Below are 10,742 nucleotides of genomic sequence, written 5' to 3'. Positions count from 1 at the left end.
CTTCTGTGATTTTAGAGTTTCCTCTTCATCTTTTGAGGGGAGCTGCCTCTTTTGGGACTGTTTCCCATTCTTGTTCTTTGGAGGTACTCTCCTCTCAGGGCTGGGCTGGTTGGTGAGACCTGCAGCATCCCCTGGGGAGGGGATGCAGCAGCTGCAGGAGGCTGTTGGGGAGTCCATGGGCTGGGACTTGCTTGGCATCACCTCCCCTCCCACATCACCTCCACATGGGGGGCACATCTGCCACCCCACAACCTTCCACCCTGACTAGCGGAGCAGGACAAGTGGCTCCGGGGGGCTGTGTCATTTCAGGAGGGGTCCCCTCTGCCCTGCCACGGGCAAGCCCAGGAAGACCATCTACTTTTGTGCCTCAGCAAAGCACGGCAAGCATGGCACACCTTGCTGGGGGGTTATTTTGAAGGGGGGATGCAGCATAGCAGTGGGGCTGGTGCAGAAACCCCTGGCTCCATCCCCTGCCCTGTGCTTGGGTGGGAGGCGGTTGCAGGGTGTCAGCTTGGCAGTAGCTTTCCTCCAGACCATTTTAGGACTGTGCTGATCCCCTAAATTTAACCAGTGATGTCAAAGGCTCATGTTAGCTCCCTGCACCGAGTCCTGCACCCACACACGCTGATATGAGCCAGGAATAACTCCACCACCACGTAGATTTTAATCCCATCCCAAGCAATGCCGCTGGATGCCCATTTTCATAACACAGACCCCTGAGCCATTGCTGTGCAGGTGGAGCAGCACCAGAGCTGGGGGCAAGGAGATGCTGGGGCTGGGCAAAGTCCCCACAGGAGAGTTGGATACAGCTGGCAGGGTAAGGAGAGACCTTTCAAGGTAAGCTGGAAATGGAGTGGTGTTATTTTTGATCCAGTGCTGACTGGAGAGCAGGCGTGGGGACGGCTGTGTTTGGTTTGGCTGCTGAACTGACAGATTGGAGGAGGAAAGAAAACCCACTCCGGTGTGGATTTAAATGGATGTTACTTTTTGTTGTTGTTGTTGTTTTTGTCATTAAAACTGCAAAGGAAAGAAGAGAAAGTTCTGTTCAAAACAAAATGTTGGATAGGGCTGGAGATGGCTGTTTCCACTTTGGGTGCCGGTAGAGGAAAACAAGGGAAACGAAGGGCTCATTTCACAGAAATGCTGGAAGGGTGGCAGACCCCCCCAGCCAGGTTCCCGTCTGCCCCCTTCCTTCCCTTCCTGCCCCCGAGAGGCAGCGGTGCAGCACCCCACCAGTGTTGGGGACATGGACAAGCTCCCACCCAAACTCATCCCTGAGCTGCCCTGCGAGGGGTTGCCCAGAAAGGCTTTCCTAGGAAAAAGTGTCTGTTTTCAGACAGAATTTGCCAGCCACAGTGGGACGGCCTTTCTCATCCCCTTGCCTGGTGTGACTCTCTCCATTCACCCCACACTCTTAGGGGAGCGCAGTGCTTGCAGCTGGGCAGATGTTTATCAGAAGACAGGCCCCCATGTGAAGACCTTTCCCCCACCAGTTCAGAAGAACTGGTGATCAGGATGAGCTGAGAGGAATGGGAGTTTTGACATGAAGGTGTTTCAGTGGGGCATTGTCATTTGTGAGGACGGACTTGTTTGGTGCTGTTTTAGGGAAAAGCAGTCATGACCATGCATGGTGTTTTACTGCCCGGGCAGGACATGGACGGGCAGAAGGCTTGAGCAGAGTTAGCACAGGACATCCATCACCTCCACATTTCAGCCTGGCCGCAGGCTGTTAAACACCTGCTGAAGCCTGTAGCCCTTCTTGTCTCCTAGAGCTGAGCAGCAGAGAGCAGCCGCAGTGTGGATGGTGCAATCTTGGATCAGGGTACACAGACATCATGGGAAATGGGTGGAGAACATTCCTTGCGAGTAAAACAGCCTGAGCTATGGCTGGGAAGAAACACTTTCCTAGCTTTATCCTTTTTCCCCAACCTCGCAGGAGGATCAAACCTCATCCTTTATATTTTTTGATTTATTGTTTTTGTTGGGAAAAGAGCTAGATCCTAAGATCATACCCAAAGGGTTAAGGATGTGGGAAGCTCACGTCTGAGATCTGCATTTGAAACAGGCCATCTGAGGTCCCACCGTTGCCCTGCTGTAACTGCTAGCTGCTGGTGCCTCCCAGGTGGCTTTTCCACACGTGGATTAAAAATTCCAGCCTAAGAAACTTTTCCTGGCAGAAGTTTTGTTGAAAGTGGTACGTTCCCAAAATGAGAAAAAAAAAAGGATTAACTGATATTTTCCAGGGAATATCAATTTCCCAGGCAACTGGGAGTCAGCGGCATGGGCACAGGGGCTGTGGGAGCCGCTGCTGACCCCCTTGTGTGCAAGCATTGGGTGGATGAGGCTCTTCCATGGGCAAGGAGCAGCCCTGGGGCCTCCGTGTGTCCTGGCCACAGATGACATAAATGACAGCCCTTCGGAAGACTGTGGAGGCTGGTGTGCGGGCTCCAGTGCCTGGGAAAAAAACCCCACAGTGGAAACCCCATTGGCACAGTCCAAGACGCAGACAACCAAGAATAAGCTGTTACAGCTTGCTCGTGGGGGGAAAGAGGTAGATTGGTCTTCTTCAGTTCCCATCCAGGGCACATAATCAATATTTCATCCTTCATTAAAAAAATCTTGGAGGAAAAGCCTAATTCTTGTTTTTTCAGATAACCCAAGCTGTACATCCAGTGTGGTTCGCTGTCCCTATAGGAGAGCAGAATGTGGGTTTGCAGGGGACCCTGCCTGCTCGGTGGGGAGAGAAGGGACTGAGATATAGAGGGAATCAAGGAGTACCATCATTTTTTAGGGGGGAGCTTGGGGTAAGTGGCTACTGGAAGGTGGGAAAAGGGAAAAGGCAGCCTCTGTCACACCATCTTTTGGGGAAGAGCCATGGGATTGCTCCATGCCCTAGAAGAAGGTGCCTCCTGTTTGCCCAGAGCTACCAGGCATGCTTCCAATATGTGGGTCACAGCAAGAACAGAAAAAGTCTTGAGAGGAGTTGGTTTTCTTTGGGGCATAGAGAGTCAGGCAAAAATTAATGTATTTAATAGAATTTAAAGCTTATTCTTCATTTATGAGTGGTAGCAAAAAAACCCTAAACAACCTTCTGAAAAGAGTTCATATCTACGATATCTCTGATCAGAGAATCATAGTGACCACCGTGGGTAGGATTGACTGTTATGGTGAACTGCCTGGTAAACCCACAGGAAGGTTTTTTAGTTTGTTGGCAGCATCACAAACATGTCAGTGTTAAAGGAGGTATCTTCCTGGCTATTGAGAAGTGTAGGGCAGTTTTTGTGTATCATACAGTGAAAAGATAGAGCTATCCCCATCCACTCACTTTGTTGCAACTGGAGGTTCTGGTCTGTCATCTCTTGAAGTCAACAGGGAGAACATTGCTGACCTGAGGAGGTCTCTCTGCCCCACACCTGGAGCTGTTTCCATTTGAGAAGTGCTACCCACCAACATCAGATTGCTGATGAATTTTTCAGTAATGTGCATGTGAAAGTGTATGGAAATGTGTATGTGAAAGTGAAAGAAATGGCTGTGTATTACCTCAAGGGATGATTAAATCACCTGGTGTCGCAGTCTCCAGAATGCAGCTGGACACATCCTGTTAGACACTGTGCTTCCATAATTGACCTGAGCAAGCGTTCTTATGGTTGTTCCTCACCAATAGCTCCTACTAGGTACACAGCATCACTGTGTTCATCAGAGTCTCTCGTGAATCACCGGACCATGGGGTGGATAATTGTTACTTTGGTTCCTTGCTGAGAATTTAAATAACATGCACAAATCAAAAGCCCTGTATTTTTACAAAATGCAAGTCTAAAGAATACTGAAGCAATAATGTGAAAGGAGAAGAGGAGCTGGAACAAATGCCACTGCAATGCTGATATTTTTATGGTGGAGACAGGTTTGTTTTTTTTTTCTTAAGCAGAAAGTAGACCTGGCTGGAAAATGGCATTGCTCTTTTATGAGTTATTTAGAAGTTTCAACTTCTGGTTTTGTTCTGACGTGGAGCAAAACCAAGGTCTTCTCTGGTTTTTCACTACAACTGAAGAGAGTGAAGCAGGGACTTGGTGCCTCCACCATCCACATCTGAGACTGGTGGCCAAACCTTTGCTCAGTGTAATTAGTGGTGCGGGCTTATAATTGCACCATCCTCATGCCCAGTGAGCAGCCCTGGCTCCTTCCATGGCAGCGAGCAGAAGGGACCCTGCGTCAGGTGGGGCTGAGCCTTGGGTGAATCCAGGTCCTCCTGCAATTAGAGGAGGGACCTGCAGAGGATGTGGGGCAGGAGGTGACCACAGTGTCCCACTGCACAGTTTGCAAGGAAGGGCGGGCAGCCAGGAGAAAATCGTGAGAAAGTGGCTGGCAGCTGCATTTCTTTGATCCCAGTGCCAATATATTCAATGTCTGTGCCACGACTGACCCTGGAGGCAGAGCTCACACCCTCATAAATCAGCACTGGACTCTTGGGGGTAAAGAGACTTATTTCTTTTGGTGAAAGAAGGAGGGAGATTTGTTTCTTTTCTCCCCACCACCACGGCAGGGCTTTCACACTCCATTTTATGTGGTAAACGTGAGCAAGCTTGTGGCTTACTGTCATCTCGAGGTCCCACTTGGTCTACTTTTCAAATACCCCAGCCTGCCCAAACAAGACTCGAGTCTTCCCCCTTCCACCCATGTGAAGCCATCAATGAGCATCCTTCTGTGCATCTGTCCAACAAGAGTGCCACAAGGCCAGCTAGGTGGCCGGCCAGGACCCGGGAGCCCTGCACCAGCACCTCCTGAGTGCCAGTATCTTTCGCTGATGGAGCTGGAGCTGGGGTGCCCGGCTGCCCTGCTCCCACAGCCCAGGGAGAGGCACTCCGGGTGCCGGATGAGCTGAGAGCGAGCACAGGCTTGCCCTTGGATGGTGAAATACAGGTCAGAGCCATGCGTGGGTGAGCCACAGGGAGCAAAGTTGCTGGGTTAACCCTGAGCTGAAGGAGGATGGATTAGGAGCCAGATTAGGTGCAGGATGCCATATCCCCTATATGCAGTCAGATACGGAGGACAAGGCATACTTTACATAAAATCACAGAATGGTTGGGGTTGGAAGGGGCCTCTGGAGATCATCAAGTCCAACCCCCTGCCAAAGCAGGTTCCCCTAGAGCACGTTGCACAGGGTCGTGTCCAGGCAGGCTTTGAATATCTCCAGGGAAGGAGACTCCACAACCTCCCTGGGCAGCCTGTTCCAGTGCTCTGTCACCCTCAAAGTAAAGAAGTTTTTCCTCATATTGAGATGGGCCATGGGCATTACATGGGCCACTGAGGTCTGGTTTTGCCATTAACTCCTCCCACAGTCACCACCACCACCACTGCCTTTTCAGCTCTTGTCTGACCCTGAGGAAGCCATTGAATAAGAGGCCAGTTGGATTCCCTCTTTATTTTTCCCTGCAGATTTTGTTTAGCACAGGATGACATCCCCAAAAGCAGCTTCCTCTGAAGAGAGAGCTGTGAATATTTTATGTCTAACTCAGTCCCCTAAAAAACACTGCAGCTTAAACAAAAAGCTGAAGTGTTTCCCATCTGCCAGCAGAGATCCTGCCTGAGCCTCAATTGCACTGAATGCTGTACTTGGGTTTTTGAACAAAGAAGCTTCCTCAGCCTGCTCTTGTCCTTCACCAGGGAGAAAATTATGATGATTATGGCTGTGATGTCCATCGGGGGTCTCAGTGAGACAGAGCTCTGCTCTGACTCTCCCACTGTTGAGTAACTCAAGAGCTGCTGCCCGTCTCTGCCTGCCCCACAAGTGACCTGAGACTCACTGCTGCCTGTGGCTGGCCCAGGACCTACCTCCTTCCTCCCACCAGCCACCTTCCCTCCTCTCCCTTGCTTGGCACAGGTAACTCAGCAGTGTTGCTGAATGGGAGAGCATGATGTGCACGGCGCAGTGACTAGGGCATGGGGACAGAGGACAAACCAGCCCTCTGAAGCTGCTCAAGAGGCAGCAGTGCAGCAGCCCACCAGTGTTTGGGACATGGACCCAAACCATCCAACCTCATCCCTGACCTGCCCTGAGAGGTGGTGCCCAGAAAGGCTTTCCTGGGAAAGTGTCTGTTTTCAGACAGAATTTGCCAGCCACAGTGGGATGGCCTTTCACATCCCCTTGTCTGGTGTGACCCCCTCTCTCCATTCACCCCTCTCTTTTCGGGGGGTTCAGTGTTTGCAGCTGGGCAGATGTTTATCAGAAGACAGGCCCCAGTGTGAAGACCTTTCCCCAACAATTCAGAAGAACTGGTGAGCAGGACGATCTGTGAGGGATGGGAGTTTTGACATGGGCACCTGTGTGCAAGGCTCAGGCGACGTGACTGGAGAAGGGACAGGAGGCTGGTGACATCCAGCACCACCCCCTGACCCTAGCACAGGGTGGGAAGAGATGAGAGACACCCCCTTTGTGGGTAAACCCTTCTGCAGCAGATACAAGGCCGTGCTCATCGCTGGCTTTGCCCTGTGTCACCCGGGAGCTTGGCTTGGGCTGCAACCATCCGCTCCGTTTGTCTCTGAGGCAGATCGGTGCCGCTGGCTGTAAATCTGCCGAGGAGCTCATGACTCACAGTGTAAGAGCCGTGGAGAGCCGTGAATTACACGGCGCCGACTGCTCACCTTTCTGAAGGCGGTTTTGGCTCCCCAGGATGTTTGTGCAGGAATGAAAGAGATTGTGCCATGGTGGGGCAGCCACAGCCCCGGACGGACACACTAGGAGGAGGGTAAGAGTGTGCCCCATGTCAGCAGGCCTGGAAAAGCCATCAGGACTCAGTGTCGCTGTAATTACAAGACTACTACATAGGATTTTTTTTTTGAAAAAACAAGCAAAGAGCAAAGGCCACCGATCAGAGTTGACTCAAACGCTGCACAGCACATTTCTCTTTGTCATTCAGTGCACATGGGTGCTTGAAGTCCTCCTGGTCCTGGTCCTGGGAGCTGTTTGCCTCCCAGGTGTAAGGTTTTCTCTCTAACCTGGTGGCTGGAAGTCCTTCACAGCTGAGCCCATAATTTTGAAATCACCTCCTGAGTACCATAAGCTGTCAAGAGAGATGATGGATGGAGCTGGTCTTTGGGGAGACAGAGCAAAAACCAAGATCCATTCACATCCGCCTCAGGTGCATGGGCTGCCTACGCTCAAGTGAGATTGCTGCTGTCACCCACCAATTGGAGCTTTACTTCTGACATGTCCTCGTTAGAAGTCATCTGGGAAAACTGGCAACTCTGACAAAACATTGCAGGGTGTGAACTCTGCTGGAGCCATTTGCTCCATGATAAGCCCATATTCTTCCTTGCGAGAAGATGGTGTAATCAAGGCCCCCTTCACTGTTTGTTCTCCGTCTTCAGCCTTCTCTACTCCCTTATGCTTGGCACAAGGGGCTCAGCTACGTGGTATCCCATTCTCTCGTGGTATCTATTCCTCCTCTGAGACTGCCTGAGGTGGCATTTGATCATGGCAGAAATCCCTTTCCTGGTATCACCTTTCCCCGGGTGCTTCTGACTCAACGGAAAACCCAGGAAGACACCCACCATCCTTATCAAGATGTAACTAGCCCAGACACTGCCGCATCACATCGTTTTTTCAGCCCGTATCACCAATGACTCAGCCTCCATTAACAGCAGTCATCAGGGACTATTTCACCCTACCTTTCCTCCTGGCCGGAGGCCACCCCGTAACCTGTGCAACCCACTGAGCTTCAGATCATCTCTTCCAGTGCTGTGGCTGCTTTCGAGACCTTGTTATTCCTTCTCCTCAGCACTCCCCGCATGTGCTGCTGCAAACTGCAGGCACTGAAAGCGGACAGCCCAGCATCTCTGCTAGCTTTGACGTTTGGGACATAGGAATTAGCAAAGCCTCTGTTTGAGGTGTTCTTGCAGGGCCACTGCCGACCGTTGAGGGATTTATATGGCCAGTTGTTTTTTTTTTCCTCCCCTGCGTTTCTGCAGCTTACTTTCCCAAAGATAATTATATGACTCAGGAAGACAAACGCATACCTCGCATACTTGCGGGAACCATCATGCCGATAGGTGCTGTAGAGCATTTTGAAGCTCTTTGAACACACAAGAGCAGCTGAATTCCCGTGACTTACCTACCCAAACCAAAGCAAGTCCAGGCAACGGCTACATAGTTTTCGTGGAGCCCTTGCCCAACAGAGAACAAACGTCTCCCCAAAAAAGCTTTGGTCTTGCAGCACCGAGGCACAGAGGCTTTTTGTTGCCAGAGAAATCACGGGTGTTTTGTCAGGTAAGATTTACCATTTCTATTTTACTGGTTTTTGAAAGATCTTGTCCAAACTGTGGCTGGAACGGGAACATTTTCTACTATGAATGCAAAAAAAGGCAGTCGTGTGCTTTCTGAGAGGTCACGGGAACAGCACAGAGAAATTATCCTTTCTTTACTAGATAAGTGATTGTTATGGCTAAAATAACCTGTGAGCTAATCACCTGTGAAGATAACTGTCAGAAATGAGGCGCGGTGGTGTTTCATATCGCTGGTTTAGCACAGACAGCTCTGAAAAAGACACAAAGGGAGACACAGGCTTTGCTTCAAGTGGTTTAACATTTGAATCGTTGAGTTGCAATTCAATTTGCTGATTTTGGAAGAAAACCAGAGAAGTAAGAAAGAGAAATTTTATTCCATGTGTAACTTGGAGGAACTTACAGGTCTTAAAACCACCCCAGATCTGGGTTGGCATGTGCATCCAGCATCTCCTGTACCTTGTCATCAGAGCAGTGGTCCTGGAGCTCTGTGAGGTGGCTCATGGCATCCTGCCACGTCTGCACGATGGCTGGGACAGGCTTGTGAGCTCCTTCAGGACCGTTTTGGGGAAGCACCCTTGCTCAGAAGTGAGAGTAAGAGCTTGGCTGAAATCGAAGCTAGCATTTTCAAAGCTCTTCAAACTTTTGTTCTGGTTCCTGGGTATCTGTGTAGATGTTTGTCCCTAGCTAGGGATGAGCTATTCAACTGAAATCATGACATGTAAATAGGCATGTATTTATTGATTTGTCTTCTACCTTTATATTCAAAGGGATATAGAGGATATAGAGGAGCTTCTAGCTCCTCTCCCCATCAGTGTGGGTGACGTGAAACTACCCACCTGCCAGTATCTCCCCTGAGACCAGACTGGGACAGGTCCTCCAGAAGGGCTTTGTCATGCAGAGGGTTTATCAGAAATGCCTTGGGGTCCCAGAGCAATACCAGGAGCCTGCCCCTGAGCCCCTTCCTGCTCTGGCCATCCTCACAGCCCTGAACTGAGGCAGGGGAATGGTGGCTGCACTTGTGGGAAGGCTTCCTTCGGAGGAGATCATGTGTTTGCTGGCTCCTGAATGTTTTTATTTGTCAGGATGAGGGGAGCGATACGACTTGCAGCTTGTCCTGACATGTGCCTGCTGTGTGTAAACCCACAGCTTTTATATAAAGGGCTCCTGTCCTGGGGACTGTAGAGCCTTCAAGGGCTTCTTGGCTCTGGGCTTCTCCTTTAGCTGTCGTAAGATCAGATTAATGATGTATTAGTTTGAGATAACTTCCATGAGATCATGCAATTAACTTGTGATCATGGTCTGTGCCAGTTGGCCGAAACTCGCTGCTTTTAAAAAAACCTCTTTCAGACCAGCTACAAATAGAGCTTTTTGAATGACGGCATTAACAAATAGCTCATTAGTCACCTTTTGGGCTAATTAAGGGAGGGCACATCCAAGGCAGTAAAGAACAGCAGTGAGTGATTAAAGGCAGCAGTCAGGCTGAGCTCTTCTGAGGGGAAGCAGTTTACCACCTTGTGCCCTTCGCCGTGGCCATCGTGCTCCCAGTTCCACGGGTTTGTGATGTCCCCCTCCAGGGCCTGATCCTGCCCTGCTCAGCTCTGTCAGGCTCAGTCAGACCGTCTCGTTCCTGCTCGTGTTGCCCTTGGGCAGATGAATAGCTGCAGAGAGGTGGGTGCAGAAAGGCGACGCCTTCGCAGGGCAGCGATACCTGCCCAAGAGCCGCTGCTGCTTGTCCAAGCGATATGACTTCACCTCGGCACTGTTCCCACGTTTGGCATACGTGGCCTTTTTTGACACATAAAAGTTTTGCTTCAAGCAAAACTGAGGGTCAGGGGATGCCTTAACATCTCTGGACTCACTGGGAGTGGGAAGAATCTGGGTTACTGTGTAGGCACCGTAAGGATGTAGATACCATTTTGGTGATCACTGGGCTGGAAGAGGCACCGTAAGGATGTATTTTGGTGGCCGCGGGGATGGACATTTCCAGCCCATGTCTGGTAAGAGGAAGGCTGTGTTGCTATCCCAGCATTTTTGCAGGGCGCTGGGAAACATCCCAGGGAAAGGGATCTCTCTCGTAGCATTTAATCCCATACGTGGCTGCTGCAAGGCTGCTGCCTGAGACCTCCCGCAGTCTGCCCAAGCTCTCTCCCTCTTCTCCAGCTGGACCAAGCTCTCTTCTTCAGTCCCTGCTTCTTGCCTCAGCCTCAGTCCTGCCTTGGCTGCCCACCTCATCCCTTTGACATGGTGAATGTCCATCCCAAACCCCACAAATTGCTCAGAGGTGCAGGTTAGGGTCAGTGCCCTCTCTAGCTGGAAAACACACTAGCAATGGCCAGTCCCCACTGTAGGGTTTGAAACATGAACAGAAACAGAGATTTCTCTACCCTGTCCCACTCTCCCTCGCCAAACTGATACCCAGCCCCACTCTCCTTGGTGTCCTCCCTGTTGCCCCATATACCAGA

The 10,742-nt window shown here is 50.7% G+C and overlaps 1 protein-coding gene across 3 annotated transcripts in view; it reads left to right on the top strand.

The window, feature by feature from the left end:
• Nucleotides 1-634: 634 nt before the first annotated feature.
• AMOTL1 (angiomotin like 1) overlaps nucleotides 635-10,742 on the top strand; it is an 88,757-nt gene continuing 78,649 nt past the window's right edge. For 2 of the 3 annotated variants that reach the window (XM_068424983.1, XM_068424981.1), the window contains exon 1: nucleotides 635-837. The gene's annotated coding sequence lies outside the window, so the exon portion shown is untranslated. The remainder of the gene's footprint in view (nucleotides 838-10,742) is intronic. The other variant, XM_068424982.1, reaches the window with a different exon arrangement.

Source organism: Nyctibius grandis, chromosome 2, assembly GCF_013368605.1.
Source record: "Nyctibius grandis isolate bNycGra1 chromosome 2, bNycGra1.pri, whole genome shotgun sequence".
Taxonomy (NCBI): domain Eukaryota; kingdom Metazoa; phylum Chordata; class Aves; order Nyctibiiformes; family Nyctibiidae; genus Nyctibius; species Nyctibius grandis.
The sequence above is the reverse complement of the archived record's forward strand: the minus strand, read 5'-3'. Positions and strand labels throughout refer to the sequence as shown.